Source organism: Bubalus bubalis, chromosome 4, assembly GCF_019923935.1.
Source record: "Bubalus bubalis isolate 160015118507 breed Murrah chromosome 4, NDDB_SH_1, whole genome shotgun sequence".
Lineage (NCBI taxonomy): Eukaryota > Metazoa > Chordata > Mammalia > Artiodactyla > Bovidae > Bubalus > Bubalus bubalis.
The window spans coordinates 11,772,619-11,790,216 of record NC_059160.1 but is presented as its reverse complement, the minus strand read 5'-3'; the positions used below and the strand labels follow the sequence as shown (position 1 = coordinate 11,790,216).

Below are 17,598 nucleotides of genomic sequence, written 5' to 3'. Positions count from 1 at the left end.
GGAATGAAAAAAAAGAAACAAAGAAAGAAAAGTTGAATGATATTTTTGAAATCACATTGGGTTCAGCACTAAGAAGCGTCAAGTTCGCTGTGTCTTCCTTGTCTGCTTTTCTTCTCTCTATCTACACCTGTTGAGGACTCAGTGCAGGCCAGGCATCACGTTCTATGCTAAAAATTGCAGTGATCTGCTCTTCCATCTTGAAATTATTTGGCAGCTGATGAAAAGCCTTGAACTTTGTATTTAAAAATAGCCAGTTCTTGGACTTGGTAACATGGTGGGAGTGTCAGGCTTATAGTCTGACTGTTGCTGAGTTTACAATTCACAGAGCCATTAGCTTATTTTTGCCACGTGGCATGTGAGATCTTTGCTCCCTGACAAGGGATCAAACCCCTAGCAATAGAAGGTCAGAGTCTTAACTACCCGACCACCAGGGAAGTCCCTGGAGCCATTAGCTTTTAAATAATCCTTTTGTCTTTTGGTAACAATAACCACTGTATACTTTGAAGCAACAAGTGTCTGGAGCAGGCTTTCTTAACCTGGGATTGAGTCCTAAAGCTCAACATGTGGTCCTGGAGGAGGGGGGGATGTCCTCTGGAAATTTGTAAATATGTGTTTATATATTTTTCTGAAGGTTATAGCTTCTCCAAAGACTCTGTAACTCCCCAAACCTTGAGAACAACTCTGTTTGCCTTGCTTCATTAAGTTCCCTGCTTGGTGCCCTTTGTTACATAATCTGGAGGTTAAGTGCTTGGGTTGCATAGTCATAGCCCCTGTGTTGAATCCTGGCTCTGCTATTTCATCGCTGTGTGAACTTAAACAATAAGGAGGCTCTCTGGGCCTCAGTTTCCTCATCTGTAAACTGGAGATAGCAATGGTGCTACGTCATACGTTAGGAGTTGTGCTAAGGATTACATGAGTGCATATAGAGCTTAGAAAATGCTCAGCACATAGTAAATATTCTATAAATGTATTAGCTATTATTACTATAATTATTGCATAGATGTGGCACTGTTGACAATGATGCTGAAAATCCTGATGACTGATACTTCCTGAAGCCACTTATGAGTGAATGAGAAGGAAACCAACAAGCACTGTTGAATAACCAGCTGACTCTTCTGGATAAAACTAACACAGTCTTTTCCTTTAAGGCCAGTCAGTCTCTTAAGCCTGGGTAACCGGACTTGACTGTGGAGATGAGTATATTCAATTATAATGGCAATTATAGTGGAAAAAGCAGCTTGCTTTTTAGATATAACTAAAATGTGTACTGATTTTATTTTCCAGTCTGGGGTGGAACTGCCTCATGGCCACGGTTCTGGTTTCCCAACCTGTGGAGTGAGCATCCTTGATGCTATACCAGGAGTAAAGGATGGACTGGGAAATGTAAACTTTGTGTTTTGGCTACTCTGGGTCCTCCTTGCAGTGCACAGGCTTTTCCCCATTTGTGGCAGGTGGACTCTCGAGGCCTGTTGTCCCAAGGCATCAGTTCCCCACCAGGGAGCAAACCTGTGACCCCTGCATTGAAAGGCAGAGTCTTAATCATCGGACCACCAGGGAAGTCCCTGGGAAATGTGAACTTTGGATGAGCTGTCCTAAATCTCCTCTCTCCTGGGTCTCCCACAGAATACTATGACAGCCTGAGTCCACACCTCTACCCTTTGACATCCACTGCTGAATGGGTTCATCACATTAGATCAGATTAGAATTTGCTCCAAACGTCAACTTTGTCCAGCTTTCAATGACCAAAGTTTTCTCCAGAGTGTTGAATTTCAGGCTTATCTACTTCCTCTGTTGGGCCAATTTGGCCTTCTCAAATGCCTGACAGTGATATTTTTCCCATGTACTATTCTTGAGGTCTCTCCTTTTTTTTATTTTTGGCTGTGCCACCCACAGCATGTGGGATCTTAGTTCCCCAGCCGGGGATTGAACCCAAGCCCCTTGCAGTGGAAGCTAGGAGTCTTAACCACTGGACCACTAGGAGGGAAGTCTCTCTTCCGCTCTTTTTTTTTTCTTTATTCCTTCCTTACACAAGTAATTACCGATCTCTGCCACAACCAACCCCAGGAGTTCGCTTCCTGCAGTAATGGCCACCTCTCTCCCTGGGCTCTCCCTTTGGAAACAAACATTCCTAGAAACCCTGACCCAAGACTGCCAAGTAAGAAATTGTGCAAAGGGATTTTATTCGAATGCTGGTTGTCCATGAGACTTAAAATCTGATAGGTCTATACATAATTGCCTGAATATATTCAGGAGTGGGAGATTCAAAGCTAAGAGCTAACCTCCCTTGCTATGTTTATCAAAACGCGGTCCATGGGTGCAGATGGCACCAGCTATGTAATCTGTAAGACCCAGTGTCGAATGGAAGTGTGGGCCTCCTGTTCAGAATTTCAGGACAGGGACAAGAGAACATGAAAGTACCTATCGGTCCTTTTGAGTACAGAGAGGGATGCAGGGACACTGAGCCTGCAGGAGACCAGGGTATCAGAATTGCCAGATTCCGACAAGCAAAAATCTGATTTCTGGGAGTTCCCTGGTGGTCCAGTGGTTAGTGCTCCATGCTTCCTCTGCAGGGGCTCTTGTTCCATCCATAGTCGGGGAACTAAGATTTTACATGCCACATTGTACAGCCAAAAAAAAAGAAAAATCTTGATTTCTGAAGCCTACTGTGTTAATGAATCAGAATCTCTGGGAACAGCGATTTGTCCTCCCTACCCACCCAATATTTATAAGTAGAACTATAAAAAGAAAAGAAAAGAAAAGAACTATATTGAGCATAAACATGCTCTTTTGTTTTCATGTTTATGGCACTTTTGTACCGCAATAGTACTCACATAGTTGGAACTGAAACTCTATGATCAACAAGACCTAAAGCATTTATTCTATGGCCCTTTAGGGAAAGTTGGTTGACACCTGAGTTAATAAAATAAACGTATGCCTGGAACAAAAAGCCCCCAAAACTTTTTTATTTCACTTTCTGTTTTCTAGTTTTCTTATTAAGACTAAGTACATTTACAGAAATCAGCAATGGTCATATTGCAGATATTTTCTATATAGCTAATATTTTTGTTTTTATAGTTTCTAGCAATGGCAACCCACTCCAGTACTCTTGCCTGGCAAATCCCATGGACAGAGGGGCCTGGTGGGCTGCAGTCCATGGGGTCGCTAGGAGTCCGACACGACTGAGTGACTTCACTTTCACTTTTCACTTTCATACATTGGAAAAGGAAATGGCAACCCACTCCAGTGTTCTTGCCTGGAGAATCCCGGGGACGGGGGAGCCTGGTGGGCTGCTGTCTATGGGGTCGCACAGAGTCGGACACGACTGAAGCGACTTAGCAGCAGCAGCAGCATAGTTTCTAGAGGTATATAAGCCATTTTTCACCTGAAAGTCTTTGATTTTTTTTAAATTAAAAATTCATTTAAGATCTTGTATAGGCAAAGGCTTTTTATTTAAAATAAATTTAAAATTTTTTTAATTTATTTTTATTTTTGAAGGATAATTTCTTTACAGAATTTTCTTGTTTTCTGTCAAACACCAACATGAATCCACTATAGGTATATATACATCCCCTCCCTCTTGAGCCCCCCTCCCATTTCCCTCCGTATCCCACCCCGCTAGGTTGATACAGAGCCCCTCTTTGAGTTCCCTGAGCCACACCTCAAATTCCTGCAGGCTATCTGTTTTACATATGGTTAAATTAAGTTTTTGTTTTATATTGGAGTATAGCTGATTTGCAATGTTAGTTTTAGGTGTACAATAAAGTGATTCAATTTTGTGTATGTGTGTATATATATATATATATATTCATTTCTTTTCAAATTCTTTTCCCATTTAGATTATTACAGCACATTGACTAGAGTTCCCTGTCCTGTACAGCAGGTCTTTGTTGGTTATCTGTTTTGTATACAGTAGTGCATATATGTTAATCCCAAACACCTAATTTATCCCACCCTGGAATCCACATTCTTTACACGCCCTCCAGGTGTTGATTTTGTGCACAAAGGATTGAAAACCTCTGACTCTTTCCTCCATTTGCTTGGGAAGAAGAAGCAGTGATTCTTTATCTGTAAGTACGGAGCTGAACTGGTCACCTTGTGCCACCTCCAGCCTTCCTAGTGCTCACACCCTCTTCTTTCACCCTTTCCTCTTTTGTTCCCTTCTGATTTGGGCCTGTCAGAGGCCCCACAGGCAGGGCTGATAAAATTGCTCAACAGAGAAAGTTGGAAGGGAGAGGCTGAGATACAAAACAGATAACCAACAAAGACCTGCTGTACAGGACAGGGAACTCTAGTCAATGTGCTTTAATAATCTAAATGAGAAAAGAATTTGAAAAGAAATGAATATATATATATACACACATACACAAAATTGAATCACTTTATTGTACACCTAAAACTAACATTGCAAATCAGCTATACTCCAATATAAAACAAAAACTTAATTTAACCATATGTAAAACAGATAGCCTGCAGGAATTTGAGGTGTGGCTCAGGGAACTCAAAGAGGGGCTCTGTATCAACCTAGCGGGGTGGGATACAGAGGGAAATGGGAGGGGGGCTCAAGAGGGAGGGGATGTATGGGGACTTATCCTGCAGGAATCTTGTCTTTCTGCCACACCCGCCTACTCCCCCCAGTTTGCTTTAACTTCTAACCTAAAGCAACAGAAAAGGGACAAGAGCCCGCGAAACAAGCTCTGAGAACAGCCCCAACCACACAGTTCAATCCTCAGTGACTCTCAGGTCACATGCATTGAAATTCAATTCCAGGTCAGTCCTGTCCCCTCCTCAGTAAATGCCAGTTCTTGGAACTTATTTCTGCAAGTCGTCACTTTACCAAAGTGTAAGCCCCAGGTCCCAGGGTTCATCCTTGTAAGCTGATGAGAGAATTCTTATCAAATGACCCTGATAAGCTGCTGGGTATAAGTTCTGATTTTAGCTGTACATCAAGACATTTCTGTTCAGTTCAGCTGCTCGGTTGTGTCCAACTCTTTGTAACCCCATGGACTGCAGCACGACAGGCCTCCCTGTCCATCACCAACGCCTGGAGCTTGCTCAAACTCATGTCCATCGAATTGGTGATGCCATCCAAACATCTCATCCTCTGTCATCCCCTTCTCCTCCCGCCTTCAACCTTTCCCAGCCTCAGAATCTTTTCAAGTGAGTCAGTTCTTCACATCCAGTGGCCAAAGTATTGGAGCATCAGCTTCAGCATCACTTCTTCCAATGGATATTCAGGACTGATTTCCTTTAGGATTGACTGGTTGGATCTCCTTGCAGTCCAAGGGACTCTCAAGACTCTTCTCCATCACCACAGTTCAAAAGCATAAATTCTTCAGCACTCAGCTTTCTTTATAGTCTAGCTCTCATATCCATATGTGACTACTGGAAAAACCATAAATTTGACTAGATGGACCTTTGTCAGCAAAGTAATGTCTCTACTTTTTAGTATGCTGTCTAGGTTGGTCATAGCTTTTCTTCTAAGGAGTAAGCATCTTATAATTTCATGGCTGCAGTCACCATCTGCAGTGACTTTGGAGTCCAAGAAAACAAAGTCTCTCACTGTTGCCATTGCTTCTCCATCTATTTCCCATGAAGTGATGGGACCAGATGCCATGATCTTACTTTTTTGAATGTTGAGTTTTAAGCCAGCTTTTTCACTCTTCTCTTTCACTTTCATCAAGAGGCTCTTTAATTCCTCTTCCCTTACTGCCATAAGGGTGGTGTCATCTGCATACCTGAGGTTATTGATATTTCTCTTGGTAATCTTGATTCCAGCCCAGCATTTAGCATGATGTACTCTGCATATAAGTTAAATAAGCAGGGTGACAATATATAGCCTTCATGTACTCCTTTCCCAATTTGGAGCCAGTCTGTTGTTCCATGTCTGGTTCTAACTGTTGCCTCTTGACCTGCATACAGGTTTCTCAGGAGGCAGGTCAAGTGGTCTGGTATTCCCATCTCTTGAAGAATTTTCCACAGTTTGTTGTGATCTACACAGTCAAACATTTAAAGTCAAGACCTTTAAAGGTTAGTAAAGTTCTTTGTGTCTCCAGTGGTAAAGAACCTGCCTGCCAATGCAGGAGACGTAAGAGGCATGGGTAGGGAAGATCCCCTGTAGGAGGGCATGGCAACCCACTCCATTCTTGCCTAAGGAAATCAAATGGACAGAGAAGCCTGGCAGGCTACAATCTATGGAGTCAAAAGAGTTGGACATAACTGAAGTGACTTAGCACATAGTACGCATTTAGCACATGAACTACTTTGTATTACAGATTTTAAAGTTTAGTGCAACAAATGCTCTTTTTTTTTTTTTTTTTTTTTTTGGTTCACAGCTTTCTGCGTGGGGGATGATTGCTTAAGGAGCTGCTAAGCAGAACAGATGCTGTCTTGAATTTTTCCTTCAGAAAAAACAGACTTTAAACCAACGGCTGCTTCTAAATTACTTATGAAACGAATTTTTTCATTATTGATTTTCACCTCCATTTCCTGTTTTGTTTTTTTTTTTCAGTTTCTGTACCTTCTAACACAACATTGTTACCATGTGTTTATGGTTATTAAAACTTTTTTGTATCTATTTGCATTCTCACAGCAAATGAGAGACTACATGTAAACAGCCTTTTGTAACTGAAATATTATGTAACCCTAGAGTTTAAAAAAAAATTTTTTCTGCTTGCTTTTTATTTTAGCAAAGGACTTGTAAGCAAAGAACTGTTACAATTCAATAATAAGGAGGAAGGCAATCTATTTTTTTTAAATAGGCAAAAGATTTGAATTTGAACGAATACCTTGTGAAAGAAAAGAATGGCCAATAAGTATGCGATAAAGTTTCAATGTCATTTGTCATGGGTAAAAGGCAAATTAAAACTATAATGAGATGGTTCTAACTGTGGACTGGAAACCAGTGCAAAAATGTGAGCTGTGAGCACAGTAGCATTTATTCAGTGTTCCAGTGAGAATGACAGCCTGGGAGACGGCTTCTCGATGAATTCCCATAATTTACTTTGCAAGACTGAAGTTTCAAGTTGCAGTAAAAATAAAATTCATATTTATAACAAGATAAGAAAAAAGTTAAACATAAAATGATCTGCCTTGACCTCACCTCTCTGCACTGCGCATTATGTGTCTGCCTTAGGCATCAACTGAAGCTCCCCTATAAGCAGAAATACCTGCTCAGCCATAAACAGCAACATTCTCCCTGTACCAATAGATAACTCCTCAAGAGATGACATTCCTTCTTGATCTTGTAAAGGGTCACATGAGCCACTACGATGGCACTTCAGTCTGGAATTGGCAAACTGTCAATAGTTTGTCATTTAATGTACAGCCCTCTGTCTCAAAACTGTCTTAAATAAGCTATGGCTTGACTCCTAGTGGAAGGGACAGTTCTCAGAGCTTTCTGAGATGCTCTTCCCAGGTTATAGTCCTCAAATTTGTCTGGAATAAATTTTCCAATTTTTTTCTTAGATCGACTGATTATGTTTTCATTGACATTACCAAAATCTGAGGACACTATTTTATTTTATTTTGGTCGCACTCTGTGGCATGTGGGATCTCAGTTCCCCTTCTAATATCCCCTGCGTTGGAAGGGCAGAATCTTAACCACTGGATCAATCAGCAAAGTCCCTGAATTGTATAATTGAAATTTAATCAGAGAGTAGAGCTTAAAGGTTCTCACCAAAAAAAAAAAAAAAAAGAAGTAAATAAATGAGGTTTTGGTATGTTCATTAACATGATGGGGGAATCCTTTTGTACACAAAAAATTGGTGCATCTTATTGTATGTAAAATATATTTCAATAAAGTCTATTTTGTTTTTGTTCAGTTGCTAAGTCATGTCCAACTCTTAGGGACCCCATGGACTGCAGCATCCAGGCTCCCCCACCCCCACTATCGCCCCCAGTGTGCTCGAGTTCAGATTCATTGAGTCAGTGATGCTATCTAACCATCTCATCCTCTGCCGCCCTCTTCTCCTCTTGCCTTTAATCTTTCCCTATCTTCACATTTTATTTTAAAAGCCTGTTTTAACAAACTATAAGAGATATTTTGAAAAGATGCTAATAGACAATCATAGCACCCAGGATTAATAAATGTTAAACACTTTTGTCATTTGCTTTTGCTTTTTTCACATAGAAGAAATGAAATATTACTGATAAAGGTGAAGCCTTCTTAGTTCTCAGACCTATCTTCTACCTCTCCCTAGTGTCAAGCACATCCACAAAGCTGTGTGTTTTCTTTCTGTCCATTAAAAAAAAAATGTAGTAGCAAGCATCTTCTTTTCATTGGTGATGATACAAAGCTGAGCAAGAGCTAACACACGGGCCATAGCTGAGCGGTGAGTCAGCAGCTCACTGGTAAGGATGCTGTTTCCCCAGAGCCATGTTACCTAACCTGTGCTTGAGAAGTCGTTAATGTAATTTACACGATTACCAGAATGTTTATACTGCTGTCTATCCTCAGTTTTAAACATGACCACCATGTGGCACAAATGAGAGTTTAGGGTGTTGTGATGTTTTTCTGAGCATTTGAAATGGACTCCTTGGAAACTTGCAAATCTAAGATGAATGTGATTTTTTTTTTTTTAATCAGTATAGGTATCTGAGATCAGTTTAATAACAATTAAGCCAGAATAACAACTGATGCTGAAGCTGAAGCTCCAGTACTTTGGCCACCTGATGTTGACTCATTGGAAAAGACCCTGATTCTAGAAAAGGAGAAGAAGGCAAAAGGAGAAGGGGACGATGGAGGATGAGATGGTTGGACAGCATCACCAACTCAATGGACATGAGTTTGTTGAGCAAATTCTGGGAGACAGTGAAGAACTCAGAAGCCTGGTATGCTTCAGTCCATGGGGTCACAAAGAGTTGGACATGACTCAGCGACTGAACAACAAGCCAGAATATGGATATTGATGTATTTCTCTCTAATTCTGCTGTAAATTAGTTTAAAGCAGTTAACAGCATTGAATCCCAATGCTTCGAAGTCCGATTAGCTGCCTGCTTTTGACCGTTGGTCCTACACTGAAGAGGCCCTGAATACATAACCCCAAAGTATGCCTCTGGTGTATTTATTATTGTGAGCTGAGGACAATTGGGATACAGGAAGGGCTCTTTATGCTCCCTCCCCCTTTCTTATTCTTCTTAAAAAAATTTATTTTTAAAATTTGTTTGGCTACACTGCTTGGCGTGCAGGATCTTAGTTCCCTGACCAGGGATCAAAGTCATGCCTCCTGCATTGGGAGCAAGGAATCTTAACTGCTGGACAGCCAGGGAAGTCTCAACCCTCCCCCTTTCTACCTAAAAGCAGGTCTCCTAACAGTTCCCATGAAAAAGGTATCTCCTTATAACAGGAAGAGAACAGTCTTTAATTTTTCTGTCTCCCAGTTTTCTTGAGAGATGTTGACATTAAACTTTGTATAAGTTTACTGTGTACAACATGATGACTCTGAAGAATCTCCTTCGACTGGGAGCTGACCTAAACCAAAATGGACCTGTACTGAGAACCCCACTAGAGTGAGCCTGATCTTTCACGAGTTCCTGCAGCATATTTCCTAGGTATTGTCCCCCAATTTGTACAGATGACCACATCCAGCTAGCTGTGCTGCAGGGCACTGTTGGGTCACCCCAATTTGCTGCCCCTCACCAAAGCCCCTTCATCTTGTGGCATCACCACAATTCTTTGTTGTGTAAAAAGGAATACAAGCTTTTGACTCTAATGACTTTCTCACGTCTTCATTTTCTTTCTGAAGACTCCTGTGTACATGTAAAAATATTAAATTTGTAAGTTTTTCTCTTGTGAATGTCTTATCTCTGTTTACTCCTTAGGCCCACCATAGAACTTAAGAGGGTATAAATAAATTTTCTCTTTTCTACAACATATATATGAGACAAACACAAGGGATGGTTTGACATTTCTTGCTCTTTTTTTCTGGTTTCTCTTTTTCATGGTCCAGTTCCCACTTTGTCCAGATTTTTTTCCCCTCAGTTCTGATGTTTATCTTTCAAAAGCTTAGAGATATTGGAAGAGAAAAGAAAAGTTTAGGTTAGTTTTAGGTATTTTGTAATAATGAAGCTGTAAATTTCCTTTTGTAATTTTTCTTTTTGGAAAAGCTGTAGACTTTGAAAAGTTCTTTCGAAGAACTCTGCTAATTTTGATTGTCACTAGTAAATCAATTTGTCCTTTTTTCTCTTAAAATAGCAATTGCTTTGATTAAAAAATAATAAATGAAATAATTTCTCTTTTCTTTATTGGAGAAGGAAACAAACTTTGCTCCCCCTCCCCCACAAAAAAACCAAAACCAACTGGGATCGCAAAGTTAAATTCACTATGCGGTCTAGAGTATTTTCTTTATGCTTCAGAATTTGAAAGCTGCACCTTCACTTGCTGCTCACTTTGGGGACCTCCTCAGTTCTCATTGGCTGTTGACCTGCAGATCACAATGCAGGCTGAAGCTGTCCTCAGAGCAAGTCCATTGTCACCATTTCAGCTGCACCCCGCAGCACCCCTGATACCTCGTCATGGAGTGACCGCACCTGGATTGTGAATGTTACCCAGTGATGCGCCTCTCTGTCAGCAGCATCTGGTCATTGTACGATGACCACATCCGACTAGCTGTGCTGCTGGGCAGTGTTGGGTCACCAGTGACTAGGATGGGGAGTGGGTGGGGAAGGGACTCTTTTGTGGGTGCTGCTGAGAGGAAGTACTCCACCCTCCTGAGGAGAAGTGGGACACCTTCAGGATGGAGGGAACCCACATTCTAAAGATGCAGCTGACGCTGGAGGATGCAGAGTTTGACTGAATTCCCCTTGGTTTTTGCATGACTACTTAGAAGACAATATACAAAGGTTAGGAACTGAAGAACATTTGGCAAGAGAGACCTGAAAAATCTGCTTTGGGACATTTAATGGTGACTTTTAGGTAAGAGATATGGGTGAACCTATTCACGGACGGTCCTTCAGGTTGGGGATGGTGACAATGTCTTCATTGACTGAGAAGGTGTGAGCATTCTGAAGAAATGGTGGGGTTTGTTTCATCTTTGTGGGGGCATCAGGAACTGGAAGCAGTGATCTGGGGGCGGGACCATAATGACAGAATGGGAGGTATATCTTGGGGGGAAAATGATAAGGCTCTTTTTCATATGTTTCAGCAGGGCAAGGACTGCTCCAGAGTAAAGTGCTTTGGTTTGTCAAAACAAAATCACCTAGAGAAGAATGCAGACAAAGTTTGAAGTCTTTGAACAATCTTTATGTAGCTCTGTTGTCCTCAGTAGACCTCTCGTTAAGCCTGAGGCCCCAGTTCTCTTTGCCTTCTGTAAGTCAGATTTGCTGTGCAGACACACTGGCGTTGTTTCTGAGGTGCTGTATAAGTATAAGGTTGTCTGCTTTTTAAAAAAATTTTTTTAAATTTATTTATGTATTTTATTATTGGCTGTGCTGGATCTTCCTGGCCTCGGGAGCTCTTTCTCTAGTTGTGGAAAGCAGGGGCTACTCTTTAGCTGTGGTGCACACACTTCTCATTGTGGAAGAATTGATGCTTTTGAACTGTGGTGTTGGAGAAGACTCTTGAGAGTCCCTTGGACTGCAAGGAGATCCAATCAGTCCATTCTGAAGGAGATCGGTCCTGGGATTTCCTTGGAAGGAATGATGCTAAAGCTGAAACTCCAATACTTTGGCCACCTCATGCGAAGAGTTGACTCACTGGAAAAGACTCTGATGCTGGGAGGGATTGGGGGCAGGAGGAGAAGGGGACGACAGAGGATGAGATGGCTGGATGGCATCACTGACTTGATGGACGTGAGTCTGAGTGAACTTCGGGAGTTGGTGATGGACAGGGAGGCCTGGCGAGCTGTGATTCATGGGGGCGCCAAGAGTCGGACACGACTGAGCTACTGATCTGATCTGATGGGCTCTAGGGCTCGGGAGTTGCAGCTCCTGGGCTCCAGAGCACAGTCTCAGTAGTTGTGGAACATGGGCTTAGTTGTTCCTTGGTGTGTGGGGGTCTTTCCAGACCAGGGATCGAATCTGTATCTCCTGCATTGGCAGGCAGATTCTTTACCACTGAGCCACCAGGGAAGTCCTTGTTGGCTTTTTTCAAGCTTACCTGGGCAGACTTAATACCAGTATTCTAAAATACTGGTATTAAGACCATCTTATTCATGCTTTTTCTGATTTTAGTAACTTTAATCACTTTTAAGATTTTACATTTCTAGGCTGAAGAGTTCTCTATTATAAACATTTTCCCTTATGTATCAGACCTTAGGTCTTTTGATATGAGATCTGTGATGCTTTTCCAGTTTCCTTTGTTTTTTCTCTTGGTATGGTCCCAGGGAGTGATGCTGAAAGCTCAGCTTCTCTGTACCCCAGTGGAGAATTGAATTTCAGAGGCAGAGTTTTGGGTGAAGTAGAAAAGGATAGCTTTATTATTTTGCCAGGCAAAGGCAGATATAGCAGGCCTTGAGAAAATGTGTCCCCACCCAGGAAGATTTTTTTTTTTTTTTAAAGCTTATAAACAACATAAGTTTATTTCTCATAGTTCTGAAGGCTAGAAGTTCAAGATCAGGGTGCCAGCATAGTTGGGTGAGAGCCCTCTTATCCAGGAGGATTTAATAAGGAGTTTTAGAAGAGCCTGGCAGGGTACAGTCAACAGGGCCACAAAGAGTCAGATATGACTGAGCATGCATGCATTTATACAGCAATATTTCCCAAGGGTGGGGGTTGTTGACAAGATTAGGGTGTGTACAGGATCTCATACTGGTGGTGGTTTAGTTGTTAAGTGTGTCCGACTCTTGCAACTCCATGGACTGTAGCCTGCCAGGCTCCTCTGTCCATGGGATTCTCCGGGCAAGAATACTGGAGTGGGTTGCCCTTTTCTTCTCCAGGGGATCTTCCTGACGCAGGAATCGAACCTGGGTTTCTTGCATTGCAGGCATATTCTTTGCCGATTGAGCCCTGCAGGGAAGCCCTGCAGGGTCTCACGTGGTCTCCTAATCTAGCTAAACTCCTCTGGTCCCTTTAATCTTGCCTCAAGTGGTTTCTTGGCGTCTCCTCCCTTGATTAGCAACAGTTCAAATCTGCCCTTTGGAACTCCGGAAGGACGTGGAGGGTAGAGTCTTGCTTACAAGGAATGGGGGATATAAAAACGAGGCCTCCATGCCTGGGAGCCTCACAAGGTGCCACTCAATTTCAGGATGGACAAGCCTGGGGCATGGGCGTCCTTGAAAGCTTATGGCTTTCCTTTAATTAGTATAACAAGATTTTTGACAGTTAAGGCAATATAACCTCTTCAGAGCACTGAATGTGAAGAAAACATTTTCTACACCGGCCAACTTCTACACTTTGTTTTGTTATAGAATAAGTATGTAGGCAGATTTTGGGTTTAAAGAAGTTAAAGCTCGGTTGAAACAAGTAGAAAATAAATCGTTTGGGGCAAATGGACACAGTATTGCTGAATTAGTTTCTGACCTGCTATTACACTGAAACATTTTTAGAATCGCTCTGAATTTTATACTTTTAAGAGGAGCGGGCTCACATTCGTTTTCTGGAAGTCGTGAGGCACAAATAGTAGTGTCTCCGTGAGGTAATAAAAAGCAATCGCTGTTGTCTTGTCGCAAGACGCTTCGCGTTTAGGTCTGAAGTCGCCTCCGACTGTGTCTAGCAATTCCTAGTTTCGGTTCCGCCCGCAGCTTGCGGGCCGTATCCATAGAAACCGGGAAGCGTCCTGAGCCGGGCGGCCACGCCTCTTCCGCTGCACACGCTCCCGTTTCCGGTGGGAGGGCAGCTAAGGGACTTCCGTGTCCCCGGGTGCTCGGTGCCTCCCGCTAGATTCCCGACCCACCCAAGCTGCTCCAGGTTCGGGAGCGGCCAGGGGACGCTTCCGGCTTCGACCAGCGCGGCTGCGCACGAGGCACCTTCTCATTGGCTAGGGCAGCCTCGTGTGATTAGCGTCACGGCGGCGGCGGCAGCTGTAGGAGCCTCCCGGACGCTGGGTCGCGGCGGCGGCAGCGGCGGCGGCGGCAGCGGGCGCCACCTCCGCTCCTCTGGGCTCCCAGCGGCCGCGGTTCCGAGGAGCTCGAGACGTGCAGCGAGGCGGCGGCGAGCTCTGGTGAGGTTCTGGAGTGGGAGCGCGGTACTAGGGAGGGAGGCTGGGCTGGCGGGGGCGAGGGCTGAGGGCAGGTGTCCCGGCAGCGCGGCGAGCGAGGAGCGCGCTATTCGGTCCCCTTCTCCTACCCCCGGGCCGGCGCCCCTCAGTCCCCGGCCCCTTCCGCCGGGATCCTCTCAGCTCCGGGATCTTCTCAGCCTCCGCTCCCTGCAGTCAGCGGAGGCTGATTCCCCCAGCTTCGGATCTCCTCAGTCCCGAGTCCCGCCGCCCCAGGTCCCCTTCAGCCACGGCTCCCCCGGCCCAGGGTCCCCGGCTTCCTTCGGTCCCCTTCCCCTCCCAGCCCCGGGTCCGCTCGGCCCCGGGTCACCCTTCCGGGTTTCCGCCGGCCGCACTCCGAGGTGGGCTCCGCTCGGGCCCCGATCCGGCTTTTGCGGCGGGGAGACCCCTCACCGGCGTTTGCCCGCGCGCAGGCGGCTTGGCCGGACCGGGTCCTGGGCCCGGTGTGTCGTTGTTGCCCCTCGAGGCGGCTGCTCACCGGCTCCGGCGGGTCTGGGCGTCTGTGCCGGAGCTCGTTGTGGGCGCCCCTGGCTCTGGACCTTGTTTTCGTTCGCCGCTGGGGCTTGACAATTTGGCGCGGTCGCGGTTAGAAAGGTGCACGGGTCCCGCCGCGTTCGTACCCGACACGCGGACTGTGGTGCAGGGTCGGCGTGTTTTTTAAGCAGAGGGGTCTGCTAACGTCTTTATGTTTAGATTCTGGACTCCTCAGCCCTGGGTTGTTCCCATCGCATCTCCTCCCAAAGCAGCCCTTCGTCCATCCTCCAAAGAAACCTTTTAAAACTCCGAGAAATCTGTCATAACATTTCAAATTGCTTCCCAAGTGAAATGTTGAGAATAGTTTCTTCCAATCCAAAGCTTTATTTTTGGGGCGAAGATCAGAAACTTTTTGAAGTTTGAAGTGCCCTATCAAAGGCCACTTGCGTGTCTCGTCTTACCACCCTCTGACTGTAATTCTGTTAGACTTTCATAGATGGTTCATTCCTGATTCTTTTCACTCCTCATGTTTATCTCATAAAAATTTCACTTCTAGTGCTGGTAGTTGTCCATAGATGTTTTCATCTCTTCTCATAAATTTTTCCGTGCTGACTGTCCTGATCCAAAACCAAAATCCTTTTCATCAGTTAGTTGGGACGTCAGGCCCTGTGGTGGCAGCCACTGGTGGTGAATTATTATGACATTTGAAGAAATTTCAAATCGATATAAATACGAAAGGTATTTCTTATTGCCTGTGTTTGTAATTACCTAGCTACTAGCATGTAGCTTCAGACTTTAGGCTCCTTAGCAAGCTTTCTCTTACTGGGGCACTAAGGATGAGAAGGAGGATTTCCAGAGCCTAAATAAAAAAGTTGATTTTTTTGGTCCCTACTCTTGTATATATTAATAAATGAACAAGTCCCTTCCCCCCAGTCAACAGTGTCAATTTAGCAGATGCACTTTCTTTTTGTTTTCCAAAATGAGCACAGTTTTGTCTCCCTCTTTATTTCAGGTGTGGGCAAACGTGACAGCTTGTGGGCAATGTCCTACCCGCTGCCTGTTTTTGTAAATTAAATATTCAATGGGACATAGCCATATGCTCTCATTTAGGTTTTGTCTGGTTGCTTTTGTGGTGCGAGTTGAGTTGTTAGGACAGAGACCTTTATAGCCTGTAAACGGTAAACATATTTGCTATCTGGCCTTCAAAAGAAAATGTTTGCCAACTCCTTTACTCCATTAAAAACAACACATATTCAATGTAGAAAGTTAAAATGAGTTAGAAAAATGTAAAGGAAAAAGTAAATAGAATCACAGCAAAAATCACAACACAAATCAGGGGTTTGTTTTTATGATTATCCTTGTAGAATCTATTAGTGATTATTTCTATGCAAATGGGCTTATATTGCCAAATATTGGTTTGCAGTCTGTTAAATACTCATTTTTATTTGGCAGTTGAATACATTGTGTTTTCTGTATTGAAGATTTCACTAGAAGGGGCTTGATGAACCAAGTTTTCCTTGTTTGTTTTACCAATCAAGGTTTTTTTTTTTTAATGAGGCATAATAGATGCTTATTGGTGGTGGACACTATTTATTGAACACAATAGATGCTTATTGGTGGTGGACACTATTTATTGAACACTTACTATGGACCAGATAGTTTTCCCGTCTACGTGTTACAGGCAGTGAGTCATTTAATGCCTGCAGCAGCTCAGTACAGGTACACAAACTGTTGTCCCTACTTGCACATGAGGGGACTAGAGGCAGTGAGAGATTAGCTGCCTCAGTTGGTCAGCTAGTTACTGATGGAGCTGGGGTTTGAGTCCATGCAGTCTGGTTCCTGGTGGCTCAGTCAAGAAAGAATCTGCCTGCAGTACTGGAGACCTGAGTTCGATCCCCGGGCTGCGAATATCCCCTGGAGGAGGGCCTGGCAACCCACTCCAGTAGAATTCCCTGGAAAATCCCCATGGACAGAGGAGCCTGGCGGGCTGCAGTCCATGGGGTCACATAGAATCGGACACGCCTGAGCGACTGAGCACACACAGTCTGGTTTCAGCACCCAGGCCCTCAATGTGCTACTTGCTCAGTGTAGTAAGTTTTTAGACAGTTGAGAGATACATAATGTAAAAATTCTTCCTTATGCTCCTCATTCTCTGTAGGAAACCACTGCTAACAAGTTTGATATAGAGCTTTCCCTCTCTCTTTGCATATGCAAATGTTTGTTTGCAAATCCATCTAACACATGCAGGTTTTACAAAAATTAAGGCTTCATTAGAGCAGTTTTAGAGTTATAGAAATTCTAGTAGAGAAGGTTTTCATATCACCCACACTCCATTTTCCCTTATTAATAACACCTTTCATTAACATACTATGTTTGTTACAATTGATAAACCAATGTTGCTTCATTGTTAATTAAAATCTGCATATTAGGATTCAGTTTTGTATTGCAGAGTTTTTAAAGTGGGATCAAACCAGTCATTGTTCAGCAAGTGTACTTTTTATGAGGTGATTTTCAAAAAGTAGTGCTTCTGGACTTTTAAATGAAAATGAACAATCTTAATTCACTAATATTCAGATTAATAACACAAGTTTAGCATTTTCCCTGGAATGGAAAATTTGCTTGGAAGTTACCGCTTTTTTCGTTTTTCAGAAGCTTATCCTGTAGCACCAGCTGCTCTTCTCTGAAGAAGCACGCACTTTTGGACTGGACATTCTGGCTCCTCCATGAAGCTTGTTCAGTTTCTTGGAGATTTCTAGCTGTTCTTCATCAAAGGAGTGGTGCACACCCCCCATTTACATCAGCTTCCTCTTCACTGAGCCTGGTATTTCCCCACCTGTCTGGATGGTTCTCAGCGTTGTGTTCCTCAGCTTTCGGAAGTTCAGTTCCTGGAATGTAATCTTTAGCATCTAAGTCTCCATATTCTTGCACCCTTGATTTTATTGAGGCCTCTGTAGGCTTACCCTGGAGTTCCTTCT

The 17,598-nt window shown here is 43.5% G+C and overlaps 1 protein-coding gene across 1 annotated transcript in view; it reads left to right on the top strand.

The window, feature by feature from the left end:
• Positions 1-13,924: 13,924 nt before the first annotated feature.
• Positions 13,925-17,598, top strand: part of ADIPOR2 (adiponectin receptor 2) — a 44,887-nt gene continuing 41,213 nt past the window's right edge. Inside the window, exon 1 of the mRNA XM_006069913.4 lies at positions 13,925-14,095. The gene's annotated coding sequence lies outside the window, so the exon portion shown is untranslated. The remainder of the gene's footprint in view (positions 14,096-17,598) is intronic.